The 16,352-nt window shown below is 51.6% G+C and overlaps 1 protein-coding gene across 6 annotated transcripts in view; it reads right to left on the reverse strand.

The window, feature by feature from the left end:
- The window catches only part of DNMT3A (DNA methyltransferase 3 alpha), a 103,885-nt gene that overhangs the window by 20,676 nt on the left and 66,857 nt on the right, over nucleotides 1-16,352 (reverse strand). The window contains exon 1 of one of the 6 annotated variants that reach the window (XM_061211216.1): nucleotides 1,685-1,848. The exons of the other annotated variants lie outside the window; for them this stretch is intronic. The gene's annotated coding sequence lies outside the window, so the exon portion shown is untranslated. Of the gene's footprint in view, nucleotides 1-1,684; nucleotides 1,849-16,352 lie in introns of those variants that run through there. 6 annotated transcript variants of the gene reach the window in all.

The following is a 16,352-nucleotide window of genomic DNA, read 5'->3' on the forward strand; positions in this document are numbered from 1 at the left end:
CTGTGGGGAGAGAGGTTCTCTCTCAGAATTGTCAGCTGCAGCAGCGCTATCCCAGGGCCAGATCTGCTGAGATAAATGCCCTGCCTAGCAGTCTCTGCTCCCTTCCCTCCACCATGCCTCCGTGAACTTCAGGCACGGCCGCTGACCTAGACCAGGGTGCTGCCTTGGCTGGAAGGCAGCACCATTCTGCCAAAAGACCCAGTTTCCAGGGGCGACGGGCCCCCTCAGCCAGAACAAGGTGCGCAGGTGGCAAGAGGCGGCAGGGGGAAAGGATCCACAGCAAGCAACACTGGGGGGGGGGGGCCGGGGCGCGCGCGTCGGGCTCCCCCCGGCCTCCCCCAGTCTAGAAGGCAGTCGTGCCTGACACCACCCTCCTCACTCCCCCTCAGCCCCTTTGTCTCTTTTCTCAACCCCTCCACAGTGAGTTCCTGAACATTATTCTTCCCCCACAACTTCCCCCAGCTTGTCAGACGGTGCTGCTGATGGCTGTTAAGCGCCCCCAACCCAGTAGGTGCAGGAGAACACGCACCCAGCATGGTTTGGCAGGCAGGGGAGGAAGGGGCCTCCATCGGGACAAGGCCAGCAGGGGTGGGGGAAGGAAGAAGGGGGTGGGTTAGCAGCAGGAGGCAAGAGGAAAGGGGAAGAAGGGGCGAGAGGGTAGCTGGGTGGGGGAGGGGCTCATTAGAATAGACTTGCCTAGGGCAGTGCGGGAGGCCCCTTTTCCACGTTCATGCCAACCCCCCGGACAAGAGGAGAAATAAGGGTTAACTCTGGGCTGGGGCTTTTGGGCTAAAGGCTCCCCCCCACCTCAGTTCACAAGGTCCCACCCCAGAGTAGCCAAGAGATTGGGCAGGATCAGGAAGACACCACACCAGCCCCACTACGGCGGCTCGAGGAGGCCACTTGGCCTGGAGTTTGTTCTGCCTGGAGAGCCACTGGTAACTCCACTCTGGTGGAGGCATGGCCTCCCCATCCAGTCCCATCTCCTCGGGCAGCTGTCCCGCCTCCACCTCCCTCCGCGACTCAGGCTGCTTCCCATTCCAAAGGTCAGAGGTCCAGGGACCCACGCGGACCCCGGGCTGTCCCAGGTGCCTCTCCCGTCACAGGCCGGCGTCAGGCCACCCCAGAGCCCCCTGTCAGGGTCACACTGCTCCCTCCCACCCTGACACCACTTCTTTCTGGCGGCCTGACGGTGGCTCCCAGGAACAGGCAGGAGAGGAAACTGTCCCTCTCAAGAGGCCACAAGCTTGGCACGGCCTGAGGACGGCGTGGTCCACCAGCCAGGAACACAGGTCAGCAAGGAAATGCCAACAACCCATCTGCCAGCCAGCTCAGCAAAACCGCCGCTGCTAGCCCAACTCCACGGGCCGGGGCCTGCCCCCCAGCCTTCGCTGACCACTGCCCCAGGCTCACACCAGGCCTGCTCTTGCTGGCCCCTGAGCCGCCTGGTCCCACCTGAGCGCAGGAAGGAGTGGGGCTTGGGGCTCCTGAGGAGGAAGTGGGTGGGACAGCAGTAACTCAGCATCTCCAGAACTCAGGCCAGGCAGGGGAGCCAGCTCCTGCGGGCCGGGGAGGCAGACTTGACTCTTCTCAAGCCCAGAGGGCTGCAGGCCCAGAGATCCTCCCACCGGCCCCGGCCGCCTCCCCGCCCCCAGTTTCCCCAGGGCTCCATCCAGGAACCTACCCATAAGGCCAGGTGCAGCCCCTCTGTGGTCCGGCTCAGGTGTGAGCCCCAGCCCTGAAGCTCTGTAAGTAGCTGCCCGTCTGGGGGGAGGGGAAGGGGGCGATGGGGCTGGGGGGCGGAGGGGGCCAGAGAGAGGGGGAGGGGGGAGGTGGGGGGGAGGGATTGAACATTTTCTTTGTCTAGAACTCCAGGTCACGTGGGCCCCGCTGGAGTGCCTGGTTGGCTGCGAGCGGGCCGGGGGAGGGGGCCGGCTCTCAGACGCTGGCAGTGGGCCAGCCCCTCTCCTTCGGTCCGAGGGGCGCGGGCCGGCGCTGGGGCCTGGGGGCGCGGCTGGGCCTCCGCCCGTTCCCAGGGCCCCGCCCAGGCCAGGCTGGAGGCGGTGCCCGGCCCCTCCAACCGGCCAGCCTTCCCCGCCCCCTCTCCCCCAACTCCGCCAGAGCCCGGCGCGGAGCCGGGGGGCGAGGCCGGGAGCCCGCGGGCCGCGCGGGGAGGGAAGGAGGCGAACCGGGAGGGAAGGGGCTGCCCTCCAGCCGCGGAGGTAAGGTGCGAGCGCCCAGAGAACCAGGAGCTCAGGCAAAAGGAGAGAGGAGCTTTCGGGCCGTCTGGGAGAGACAGGAGAAAGTTGTTAAAAGTGAGTCTCAGCAGCACAACCAAAAAAAAAAAAAAAAGGAAAAGCTTACAGATGAGCGAAGAGGCCCAGGAAACTGTAGGAAAACTCAAAGCACACAGAGATGGGCAGAAAGCGCCCGTACAAAACTGGGAGCGCTCCAGAACGGGAACTGGGAGCGTTGCCGGGGGTGGTCTCCTCTGCCTTAAACGGCGTGGCGTGAGGAGTTCAGGCTTTGAAAATCACTTCCTGGCCAAGTCCCTGGGTCCCCTAGGTCACTCTGGGTCAGCCTTGGATGTCTCATTTTCCTGTTTGCAAGGTGCGGGGTTGGGGGGTGGGGAGGAGGAGTTCAGAAGTATAGCAATTCCTTCATTCCCAGGCACAAACATCTGCTGCTCAAGACTGCACTCCTTTGGAGCCTCCAGGTGGAGCCTCCAGGTGCAGCTTCAACCATTTCAAGTTCCCTCCTCCTGAGCAGAGGCCCCTCCCCCCAAGAAGAATATATATGTGTATATATATACATACATATACACTCTCTCTCTCTCTCTCCCTCTCTCCCTCCCTCCCTCTCCCTCCCCACATCAAAGAAGCAGACACTGTTGGCCCTGCCCTCAAGGAGCTGACAAATTCAACTAGACTTGGAGAGATTGGAAAAGATCGTTGAAAAGCATCTCTAAAGAGAACTACACCACAAATACCAACCCTGATGGGCCAGGATGGCTTGGAAGCCAAACAAAAATAAGTAGTGTCAATGATAAATGAGGTTAGGGAGGTCAGTGTGGAGCAGAGACTGAACCTGGAGGATGAATCAGATTTGGAATGAGGCTGGATAGGTAGGAAATAAGAGATGTTAGGCTGGATAGGGAGGAAAACACTTGCCCACCTTCACCTCCCACCCCACAATGCAACTAAAGCTAAGGGGTGCGGAGAGAGATGTTGATGGATATATCCTGTCGCAGTGAAGAATAACCGCAGGTTTTCTTACATGACAGGGTGAATGGGTATTTTGGAAAGATTAGCCTGGGGACCTCCCTGGTGGACCAGTGGGTAAGACTCCACGCTCCAGTGCAGGGGGCCGGGTTCCATCCTTGGTCGGGGAATTAGATCCCACATGCATGCCACAACTAAGACCTAGCGCAGCCAAAATAAATAAATAAATATTTCTTTAAAAGAAAGAAAGATTAGCCTGGTTTCAGTTTGCAAGATGAATTAAAAGGAAGAGCAGGGGAGCTGAGGGTAAATACCCAGCAGGGCAGGGCTGTTTGGCCAGCCACACTCTCAGAGGATCTGGACTGGGGTTCTGGTTCTATCACTGTGACCTTGGACAAGCCACTTAACTCCAAGAAGTCTTTTTTCACTTGCAAAACAGGAGTGATGACATCTGCCCTCCCAGGCCCCGGAATACCAGCATCACTTAAGGAGATAATGCCCCCAGGTGACTGGCTTCCAACCACAAGCTGCGGGAACAAACCAGCTGGAACAGGTGCTGGTATAAGGAGGTCAAAAGATGTGCTGTGAAGGAGAGCCTACCTACCATCCCTCCTGGGGCTCAGCACCCTTCTGGGGGCCGTCAGAACAAGCAGGCCCTGAAAAAGGAAGAGGACTCCAAATCAGAGAGAGCCTTCTCCAAATAATACTCAGGGAGTACAAACTTCCTCTCCCAACCCTGACTGAGACCCAGAACCCATACAGCAAAGAGAAGCCATTCCATAAAACACAGGCCCTATTCTGCTCCAAGCCATCTTTCAACCCAATCAAGGTACCTGCTTGGTATAATTTTTCAGGAGATCCCCAAGCAGAGATGAGAAGCCGTGAGTTTATACGTCTTGCCTGCTCCCACCCTTCAAGGAATATAATAAGACTTGCTTGGCTTCTCTCACTGATGCCTCCCCGGCATCCAAGCCCTGTTAACAGGCCACTTTAGACCTCACCCCAGGCCTCCTCTCAAAATGAAGTTTCTGATCTGGCTTGGCCGGCTCTTTTTAAAAACACTATCTCATCTATGACATCTCCTTTTCCATTATTATGTGGCTAAACACCTTAGACTCTACACTCCATGGTCTTGGGACTTCTTCAGTAAGTAATGATGCCTATGCATGCAGTCAGGACTCAAAGTGTCAGAATGGACCAGGGCCATCAGTTTCACTTTTTCTTGGCCCACTTAATAAAGTAGCCTTTCCCTCCAGCTGCCAAACTTCCTTATTCTCATTCTTTAAAATTAAGCTCAAATTGGGGGGAGGGGCAACATAAGAGTAGGGGATTAAGAGGTACGAACTACTATGTATAACATAAACTACAGGGATATAGTATACAGCACAGGGAATATAGTCAATATTTTATAACAACTATAAATGGAGTATAATCTTTAAAAATTGTGAATCACTGTGTTGTACACCTGAAACTTATATAATATTGTAAATCAACTATACCTCAATAAAAAAAATTTGTTTTAGTAAAATTAAGCTCAAATCTTACTTCTTCCACACAGCTCCCAACTTAAGCAAAAAGAAGCCCAATTCAAAGGTGTCCCCTCGCTACTTAGAGCACCACCCCTCTCCTGTAGCTACACAGACAGGTAAGCTTACCCTTTTCTATATTGTAAGTCACTCAGACTGAGATTCTTGTCCTCTTTGTACTTGGTGGGCAGAGAGAGACCTCAACGCAGAAAAGACCCGGAGATCTAGGATAAGAGGTGACTTTAGCAAAAGGTCAGGAAAAAATTAGGGCAGCCTTCTAGGATCCTCAGGTCATATATGTCCTCGACCTTCCAAAGTAACCCTCCCAGGTGGTTACTGGGATAGGTCTTTTGATTAAGATAAAGATAGTCAACCTAAAATAGCAGGGTCATGTAAAGTGAGCCAGGTTCTTGGAAATGTTCTAGAAGTATGTTGAGAGGAGGAACCCCTGGACGAAAAGAAGATCTGGTGGATGTCAAGAGCCTAAAAGAAGCGTTGGAGAGGAAGTATCCAGCATGGTCCAAAAGGGAGGGTGACCTGAAAGAGAGGGCACATTTCCTGTCTGGCAGGCGGATAGCAGTGATCCAGTAGCCCTGATGAAAATACCTCTTAAGGACACCTGACTCTCAGCACTGATCCCGTGTTCATCAAGCAAACTTCTAACTTTGATTACATTTTCCAGTGACTCTGATACCAGTAAGTTGCCAGAAAACATCAGGACAAGCACTAGGATCTGCGTTGAAAGGACAAGTCCTGTTATAAATCTGTAAATTGAACATCCTGGTGTACGTCACACTCCTGTCTCTGAAGAGCACGATTGTAAGACGTGCCGTGAATTTGACTTCCCAGCTCACAGAACTGACGTGAGATGCTAAGTCGTGATCCTCCCCCCAAGAGCAGCAACTCCCACAGGCGCAGGTGGGAATGCCACGCCTGCCTGACTGGTTTTAACTCAAAGTTCAGCGTTCTGTGGCGTGCTTTGTCATAAAATCCAGTGCTGGTGGGAGGTGGGGAGGTTATGTTGCTTCCCTCAAACAGGACATTACCACCTGAGTCCCTGTACTCAGAATCAGAGAAGCCGGGATCCCTAAGAAGCCATCTGCAAAGCCACATATTGGGAGGACGCTGCGTATTTTCTGCCACATAAACATTCCCACTGACCCCAAGACCAGCGAGACCTTATCCAGGCAAAGGCTACAAGATCAAGATGGATGTCTCTTCTGATCCTGCCCTTCCATCTGCAGCCCCAAAGCCTCAATACTACACAGTAGACCTGTGACTACCTGCTGATTACACTCTACGCTCCTTGCATGGCATTCAAGGCCCCCACAACCTGCAGCACTTACATCAGACAGCCCACACTCTGCCCACCCACGTGCTGTTTCCCAAATACGCCCTTTCCCTGCCTCTGTGCCTTTGCTCATGCTGTTCCTTGCTCCTCCCCTTCACCTTCCACTGGCCAAAATCCTGCCTATCCTTCTAGGCCCAATTCACCAGTTGCCTCCACCAAGAAGGTTTCTCTAGACCTCAGCTGGCCAATAAGAGAGCCACTGGCTGCATGTGCCATTTAAATTCATTAAAATTAAATAAAAATTCAGTTCCTCAGGTGCACTAGCCACATCCCAAGTGTCCAAGAGCCCGTGTGGGTTTTAGGGGCTACTGTACCGGGGACACAGATTTTAGAACATTTTCCTCATTGCAGAATGTTCTTTGGACAGTGCTGCTCTAGCCCCTCCCCCTGATCTTCCCCCACTGAAAAGTTACCCTGTCCCTCCTTCTCCTCCATACTCCCGGAGCACTTTGTAATCCTCTCCTAGCACTTGCCAGTCTTTGCCTGTACTAAGCTGATTGTGTCCTCATCTTTCTCCTCCACAAAATTAAAAATCCTAGAGGGCAGGGCCTGGATCTTACTCAGGTTCACATGCAAGCAGTGTGGACCAGAGCCTCTTGCACGTTGTAGAGGATGAAAGCAGTGTTTGCTGAACTGAATCCAACATTGTCTCAGGAGCCTCATATGGAGTCCACTGACCAAGTTTCCAGATGGGGACGGGTACTTTCCACAGCAAAGTTCTGATCGGTGCTAAGAGGTCCAGGTCCAGGTCCAGGTCCTCTTTCCTCCCGAAAGAGGCCAGGAATCTTTGTTTTCCTATTCCCCTGCAATCCATATGGAGGTTGCAAGCAAATGACCAGGACTGGGCTGCTGGCAATGAAGCTAAAAATAGCCACAGAGCCAACAACAAGGAGTTAGCAGGACTTGTTGCTAGGGAGACCAGTCGCAGAGAGAGCAACCAAGCAGGGAGAAAGCGTCAGACCTGCACCCAGAGAGCAGAGGCCATGGTGGGGGGAACTCAAAGTTGACAGGCGTCCAAGGATCCCACCTAGAGATGTTCTGCCTTCTGGCAGCTCCTGACTAATGCACTAAGTGGGGCAAATGTTCCCCCTGTCCCTCAGTAACCCATCTCCATGGAAACCACCATTGCTGGGGTGAAGTACCAGCCCCTGGAAGGGAGGCCTCTGCCTGGAGCTGGTTGTTATGGCAACCCCCCCGCCCCCCCCCCCCAGCCCGTCATCCTCTCTCTCCTGGCTTCTCCTGTGGGGAAAAGGTGGGGGCCTGGTCTTAGCTTAGCCAGCATGACCAGGAAACACCGGCTTCCTGACAAGACTGACCTACAACGGGCTCTTCGGAAGCTCCTGGGACCCCAGTAAGGCCAGTCAATCCTCAGCACAGGGCAGAGCTTCCTTTCCTTCCTGTGAGGGCCTCACAGATCACCTTGCCAGGAGAATCCCATACTCACTTGGGTTTATTTGTATCAGGATCACCCGAGGAGATTTTTAAAAATACAGATTCTTGGGCCCCACTATGGAGATCAGCTGGCTTGGGGTAGGGCCCAGGAATCTATTAAAACCTCCCTAGGTAATTCTGATACCAGCCAGGTGTGGAGACCACCAATGGCCCTGGCTGCTAGAAATGAGGAAACAGGCCTACAGGGGACTCAGCCCCCCACCCAAAGGGTCAGAGCCAAAAACTGAGGAGGAGGAGGTAAACACACATCGGAGGGGAGCTGCCCCATCTCCTGGGCCTGTCTCTCTTGCTCCCCCTTGAAACGAGAACACGCTGTCGTCTGATATTGGACTGGGATTTAAAACTGAGCCTCTCAACAAACCGTCCCCTGTGGCAGAAAGTGGAAGGTAGTGGGGCTAGGCAGTCTGGTCCCCAGGGTGTACAGAATGGTGGCTGCCCAGGCAGACGATCTGGGCTGAAAGAGAAATCCATCCTCCTTCGGAAGGAAAGCAAAAGGGTCACCATGGCAACTGCAGGGTGCCGGCCCGGCTGGGCTTGGTGCCCTCCCCAAACCTGGGCCCAGGAGAGGCGCAGCTTTAGGCAAACGCCATGGGGCAGGGGCACCCCCCTCCCCCGCCAGTCTAGTCTAGTTTCAGAACTGTAAGGAGGCTGTGCTTTACCCTGGAGCCAACCTCTGAGCCTGCCCGAAACACACCTAAACACTAGGGTCCAGGAGCACTAGGAGTCCCGACCACATGCAATAGCCGGGCCGGGGAGGACGTGGAGGAGACAGTGCAGGAGATGGCCTCCACCCTCCTGTTACTCACAGCCTAATTGTGTGCCCAAGACCCACCGCACATGAAACCACAGGCCTCATTCAAGACAGCATGCAATTAGATGGTAAATTATGTGGTGGAGATGCTTTCTCCATGTGCTGAAGGAAATCCGAGGTGGCCCGGATCAGGAAAGGCAGGAAGACTCAAGGGAGGATGAGAGAGGGTGAACCAGGACTGGGCCCAACCTCCCAGGTTTCTCAGACAGCTCGGCCAGATCACTGGGGGCATCTGCAACTGCATTAGCTTCCCAGGGAGAAGCACAAGCACAGCTGTATGGACACCTGCTGGGGAGGAGCGCTGCCTGGGGCTTGTTCCACCATCCGCTCAGTCACATAAATTCTGATCCGGAGAGTAAAATGCAGGGTCTGGGAGCCACCTCTTCGCTGACCCCTCACTTCTCCATCTCCCCGCCTCTGTCCCAGGCAGCCCTCATTCCTCCCTGGCTCCCCCATTCCTTCCCAGGTCATTACCACACTTCCCTAATGGGAGGGCTTGGAAGCCCCAACTCTCCAGACCTGCCATCAGGCTCCTGGAGCCTCAGCTGCTGCCTCTTCCCTCCCCGCGCCAATCCGCGTCCTCTTTCCCTACAGCTCCGGGTCTGCTGCAGAGGGGGAGGCTTCTCCACAGACCCAAGTCTCCTGCCCCCAGCACTTCCCTCCCCTAACCCGGAGCGAGTGGAGTGCAGGCTCTGGGCAGGGAGCAAGGGTGGCGGTGGCGTTGCTGCGGGTCCCCAGACCTCACCTGCCCCTCACCAGGAGAACAGAAAGAGCAGGATGTGAGCAGAGGATCCCAGCTGACGCCAAGACGGTCAGTACGCACCTAGCTTCTTTGTATCTTAGTTTCTTAATCGGTCTAATGGGACCACAAATATCTGCTGAATATTACAGATAAGATCAAAGGAAGTCAGGAGGGCATATCACTTAAGAGGTGGAAAGAATCTTATGACAGGTTTGCTTGAGCACAAGCGGATACTGTCACTTTGCTTTAAAAACTAGACTCCGGAGAGAAATGTTAATTTTATACCTGGCGGGGGGTTGTGGGTCAAAAGGAACCAGGTAAACCTGAACAGCCTGGGCTGCTTTCTCCTCCCCTCCCCCAACCCCATCTCCAGCCTCCAGGGGTCAAAGGGAGGGGCCTCAGGGACCACCATTCAGATTCAGGCATGCAGACCCTATCAAGTTTCAGGGTCCAAAGAGGAGACCCAGGAGGAGCCCAGCAGACAAGCATTGCGGTAAACCGTTGCTGAAAACAGCAGGAATGCCTACCATCTCCATCCCAAAGGAAAAGTTTGAATCCCCGAACCAAGTCCTTTCCGGTCTTCTCCCCCCACCTACGTTTGGAAACGGTTCTCTAGCTGTGCCGGCCTTAGAGCCCGTACTTCTTCCTCAGCTTAGTGTGTTCAAGGTCTGAGAGTCTCAACCCCGCTGTACATTAGAATCACCTGGAGAGTTTTAGGAACGATCTGGGCCAGGGCCCATCGCTAAATTCCAGATGTACTGGACCCAGAGCGAGGGGCCCAGGCAGCGGTGGTTAAAACAAACTCCCAGGTGATCCGAATGTGCGGGGAGACCCCCAATGTGGGTGACAGGGTGATACAATAAATGCATTTTTGGAGGAATCTCTGCTGTCAGATTTGGTTTACTTCGAATCATCCGAAGCTTGGTGGTTCTCAAACTTTCACAAGCCCCAGAACCATGGGGACCTGACTAGAAAATCAGATTTCTCAGGAACCACACCAGAGTTTCTGCCTCCTAGTTTCAGAATGGGGCCTGGGAATGTACCTTTTTAATGCACTGCCCAGGTAATACACAAACCCGCCTGTTAAGAAACACTGAATTCTAATAGCATCTTTGGTACATATAAAGCAAGTGCCACTCAATTTCTGTTTTTTTGTTTGCCGCATATAGTTGTCTTTTAAGCAGTATCTAGATTCAAATATATAGGAGACTGCACTGTTTTATCCCTATTTTTGTTTAATCTGAGTTAGAAGTGAAAAATTAAAATATACTGCCCACTAATCATTGACTAGAGTCATATGGCATCTGTGAAGAGTTGTTGTTAAAGAATGGCAAGTCAGAAAAATGGTAACATTCACACACACACACACAAACATACACATACAGCATGCCAGCCAGCTGCTCCCAGAGGCCCCAAGTGCCTGTCCCTCCCTACCCTGGTCCTCTCAAGGCAGGGCTGCTCTCCATGCATTGGGCTCTTCCCTCCCTGCTCACCAGCCTGCACTTGCCTTCCCGGTGGGTGACTCCTGAGCGCTGGCTAAACCTCTCCCCACGGGCAGCCACCACGCTGGCTTCTCAAAAGCAGCTTGTCCAAAACCTAACTTAAAAGTCCACTCCTCCTAAGAGAATATCTTCATGACCTTGGGGTAGGCAGAGAACTCAAGAGATCACACACCACACACACACACACACACACACACACACCAATAAAAGAAAAATTTGGTTAAATTGGACTTTATTAAAATGAAAAACTTCTGCTCATCAAAATACATCCTTAAGAAAATGGAAAGTCCATACCACCTTCCTGCCCCAAACCTGCTCTTCCTCCCTAGCTGAGATAATGCCCCCTCACCCCCAGCCCCCAAACCCCAGGCAGGTTTCTCTCTTCCCGCCAACCAGAGGCAAGCTGTATCTACCAAGTCTGCCTCCCGCTGCCTGGACCCTCTGTTAAAACCAGACGTAATGCCCTCCTAATTGGTCCTTCTTCTAACCTTCCCTGCTCTGGGCCCCCTTACAATGCGGCCACGGTTATCTTCCCAAAATACACATCCAGTTCTCTCACATTCCAGCTCCCTCTACACAGTGAAGCCTGCATTTCTCACTATGAGAGGAAGACTGGTGACGATCTGACCATCTCCCTTTGTAGTTTTCTCTCTTCTTCCTCCCCAACTCCCACACCTAGTTACCAGATCTCTTGCTGTTCCCTAAACAACCCAGAAGCTTCATGCCTCCTTCTCTTTGCCCTCAGTGGTTCTTTTCCCTGAAACACCTTCTCTATTTACCCCTAGTGGAATTCTCAAAGGACACCTCCTCCAGGAAACTTTCCAGGAGTTCCCGCAGAAGCTCTCTCGCCCTCCTCTGTGCTCAGAAGACTCTTGGCGGCAGGAGCACAGAACGAGCCCCTGCTGCATCTGACACAGCAGCTCACGGTGAGCACTCCTGCCTCCTCCTCCAGACCGTGTGTGCCCTGGGGCTGGGACTGGGTGCAGCCGTCTCCTACAGCGCCAGCGCCAGCACGGTGCTGTGTGTATTTAGGAAATACTAACACAAGTCCGTTCACTCCTTCATCTAGAGCGTTGGCTACTTAACAGAGTCCAGCTGACCCCCGCCATGCTTGAGCCTCCCTGGACCTCCTTAACGAATGGTCTGATCTTTAAAACAAAGCAGAGAGAAGGGCACCATTACGTCTTCTCCTGTTTGCCTCGTAGCAAGGGCTATGAGGATGTTTCTAAAAGCTGAACTAAATATGCAAGAAATCTTAAGGTGCTCTAGATCCCAAACTCCTAGAGGATTTCTTGGACCACCTACCTCATGACCCCACTCAATGCCCTCCCCCCACTGTCCCTGTTAGGCAAACTCCTGTCCCAGTGGCAGGCCTGCAGGATGTCTCTTCTTTGGCGAGCTTTCCCGGGCTCCTTGGGCAGGGCAAGTTAGCCGCTCCCATGGCCCCTTTCCTCACATTTCTATTGCAACCCTTATTGGGTTGCAGTACTTACCTGCCTACCTCTCCCAGGGTGGGATTCTGACATTCCTTTAAATGTGTTTCTTTAGTGTCTAGAAAATGTGGGAACACAGTAGAGACCCAGATGCATATGGAGTTTTCTGAAAGCCTGAGCACAAAGTATTTGCTCAGTCAAGGTTTGTAACTCTCTAAAATAATGAACAGGGACTTCCCTGGTGGTCCAGTGGTAAAGAATCTGCCTTACAATGCAGGGGACGAGGGTTCGATCCCTGGTCAGGGAACTAAGCCCGCACACCACAACTACTGAGCCCGCGCACCTCAACTAGAGAGCCTGTGTGCCACAAACTACAGAGCCCACACGCCCTGGAGCCCAAGCGCCACAACTAGAGAGAAGCCTGCATGCCGCAATGAAAGATCCCGAATGCCTCAGCGAAGATCCCGCGTGCCGCAACTAAGACCCGATGCAGCCAAAAATAAAATAAATAAAATAATGAACAGATGATTGTGCGACTAATGAAAACTAGCGGTCAGGGGCAGACCTAGGAACATGGTGACCAAAGTCAGAACAAGGATGTGAGTTCCTGAGCTAAGGAAATGCCCCAGGAAGATGTGCCTGTCAGATGGGGGTACCTTTGCAACATCAGCTTTTTAGTGATGGATTCAAGCCCCTCCCTCGCCCAGGCCTAGTTACGATGAGCTTCATGTCCCACCTTTCTGATCCTGGCAGAAAACACAGAGGAAGAAAAGGGGACCATCGTGAAGAGGAAAAGAAAGCTAGATTCTAGCACAAAACGTGAATTTTATGAAAGTTTTTTTCTAAGCATCTTTATCAAGATGCTTTATGTATGTGCCTCTTGAAGAGGCATATATGTGAAGTCTGAGAATTCACTCAAATATTTAATTTAGGATGTACGTACAAGGTCGTATAAGAGATAAAAGGAGCTACAGGTCATGACCCCAGTCCTCCTCCCCCCAAATTATGCAATTTCAGAATCTCGGGGGTCGGCTAGTCTATTTGTGTCACACTGCAAACGAGGAAACTAAAGTGCAGAGAAGAGAATGACCTTCTCAAATTGATCAGGGGTAGAGGCTGAGCCCAGAAACCAGACCTCCTGAATCTCATTCCATTCATTTAATCCAATTTCACAACATCAAACATAAGATCATGAAAAAACAGCAATTCAAGGGCAAGGGCTCAGGACCAAATGAGTGGAGCAGGAAGTGCGGGAGGGGTCCCCAGGGTGAAAAGGACCCCAACCTGGCAAGACCCAGCAGCCTGAACATCGGCAGCCAAGGTGGGGTGAGGGCAGAGGTGGGGTGAGGCAGCATGGGCAGGAAGGCTGGGCCAGTGTGCTCCCTCCCACCCCATTCTGTTGTTTCAGGGGAAGCCAAGACTGAAAACCAGGAAGACCCGGTTCTAGTGGAGTCATCTGGGTACGAAACAGAAGCAGCATGCAATCTGGAGTCTGGTTTAGCCCATGGGCCTCTCCACAAGGATATCCACGTGGCTCTTAACCTCCTCACCTAGGGGAACCTTAGCTTCCTAATCGTAAAATGGGGATAAAAATTAGTTCTTATAGTAATTGCAGATAATATACCTGTCAAATGAAAAAATAATACAATTCAGTAACAAGTTTGATGTCCTTTATTCAAGGCAGAACAGTCCTTGGACTGGGGCAGTACAGCACCTCAGAGCTGCGAGCGCTCTTTCCCAGGGATGCTGGGCGAGAGCGAGGTTCACCTACTGTTAGAAGAGGCACCGCGGAACAGGGCGTGATTGGCTAGGAGAGATGGAATTTCCTTAAAAGGCAGCCGGTCCTGTTTCCTAGGGGAAGGTGAGCTCGCTAAACTGAGTTGGAGGATTGTGATTGGTGGATGTTAGAATTCCTTGGCAAGAGTTTCCTGTAACTGTACTGACCTAGGTTTATTTATTTTATTTTATTTTATTTTATTCTTTAAATTTTTTTGGCTGCGCTGCGAGGCATGCTGGGATCTTAGTTCCCCAACCCCAGATCGAACCTGTGCCCCCTGCAGTGGAAGCACGGAGTCCTAACCACTGGACCACCAGGGAATTCCCATGCACTGACCTAGGTTTAGATTTGTGAACTGGTCTGGGCCACAGGGGTGGCCTCCCTTTTGTGAATCCTGATATACAAATTAACTTTATCATCTCTTAGGACTGTGGCGAAAGTTAATGCTTTCGGCACAGTCCCTGGCATGAAGTAGGTGCTCACAAAGCTACCCCTTTGGCCTAGTTCAGGCTTGGCCATGGCCGCTGCTGGACCAGACTCAAATTACGACCACCCTCCCCACTACTGTTTTCTCACCACTAAAAAGTGAGGGTTGTTCTAAGAGCTCTTCTCTCTGTGCCCCCCGAGATGGAATGAACACGCCAGTGTGCGAACAGCCGGTCCATTTAAGAGACAATGGGGCGCCTCCATGATGACAGTTTCACAGCCCGACCTAAAGGCCAGCCCTGGAACTCACTACTGATTACGAGCTGTCACAGGAGTCCCTTTAAAATGTGTTCAGCCTTTTGGTAAAGTATACTTGTCATGCCTGCTCCAAATGGCATCATCTCCTTCAAGGGTGATGTTATTTTTGAGGCCATCCTGCAGGGGTTCAGGTTTTCATTAGTTTATATATAGTGAATAAGCATGGACCGTCTGCCAGTCGGAATCCCCTAAAACTGCTACGCACATACTTTGCTAATAATTTGGTTTTAGTTTAGTCCTTAATGGTCTACTTTGTGTTGCTGTTTCTCACATCTCCTGTACTAAAGCCCAGGAGATCACACTTAATTCATCTTCTTATTCCCAAAGCCCCCAGCACAATGCCCCCCCCCCCCGACGTAGTAGGTGCTTAGCGGTTGCTTATTAAATGCAATATAGCACAGCAGGAGATGACACTCACAGGCTGGACGTTCACAGGCTGTTCTTCCCAGGGCCGACAGGAAGCACAGTCTGTTAAGACTGCAGGGTTATAAAGCAAGAGGAAGCAACATTTGCTCAGCTCACAGAAGCAGCAGCACAAATGGCCAATAAACATATGAAAAGATGTCCAACCTCACTTATTATCTGGGAAATGCCAATTAAATCATAACAAGATACCGTTTTCCCACCCGTTAGATTAGCAAAATATTGATGTTGGCAAAGGTGGAAATCTTCTCATACCTTGTTTACGGGAGCATAAATTGGCACTGCCCTTTTTGGAGGACAATTTGGCAGACTGTATCAAATGCAAAATATACATTCCTTTCAACCCAGCATTTCTCTTTCTAGGTATCTATCTTAGAGAAACAGATGCACAAAGAGGCATGACCCAGGATGTTCACTGCTACAGTGCTTATGCGGTAAAATATTGTAAACCACACAAATGTCCACCAGTAAGAGAATGGTTAAAAAAATCGTGGTAATCCATATGGTGGAATAGAACAGTAATTACGTGGCTTGATTGCCCAGACTTATTCTAAGTGAAAAACCAAGCTGTAAAACGAAACTACGGTGTGGTTCTATATATATTAAAAAAAGGAAAAGAAAAAAAAGCAACTGTGAAGCAAAATTATATATTTACACACACACACATAGATAGATAGAGAAAATCATGTCATATATACACCAAACTGATAGCATTAGGTACTTCTCTGATGGGGGAATTAAAATCATTGGGGAGGGATGGGTTTGTTTTTTTTTTTAACAGGAATGTATTTGTGTAATACTTATGTAAAATCAGTTTTTAAAAATTATTCATTTCCGGGAATTCCCTGGCGGTCCAGTGGTTAGGACTCCATGCTTTCACTGCCAAGGGTGCGGGTTCAATCCCTGGTCAGGGAACTAAGATCCCACAAGCTAAGCTGCACAGCCCAAAACAAAAAAACAAAAAAACATTATCCATGTCCTGTTATATGCTAGCCCTGTGCTATAAATGTTATGTAGTATACCTTATTAACCCACACAACTCTGAGATTCGAATTATTCATTCATTCATTCAGCAAACCTTTACCTAGTACCTCCTGAATGGCAGCCCTGGGGGCAGAGGTGCCAAGAGGGCCTGCATTGAACAAGCTCAGGTTGGGCAGAAGCAGAAAACAAACTGGTGAGTGCTACTCCCATGAAGATGAGACATGCCCAGGAGAGCAGAGTACAGGCAAGTGTAGAAACAGCACAGGGACCTCAGCTGTGCTCAGTAAGTGATGCTGAAGGTCCCACATCCAGTAAGTAGCTGAGTCAGCATCTGGACTCACCTCAAGGAAAGAGAAGGCCGTGAGGGCAGCCTGTGAGGAGGGGAG

Source organism: Eubalaena glacialis, chromosome 14 (genome assembly GCF_028564815.1).
Source record: "Eubalaena glacialis isolate mEubGla1 chromosome 14, mEubGla1.1.hap2.+ XY, whole genome shotgun sequence".
NCBI classification, from domain to species: Eukaryota; Metazoa; Chordata; class Mammalia; order Artiodactyla; family Balaenidae; genus Eubalaena; species Eubalaena glacialis.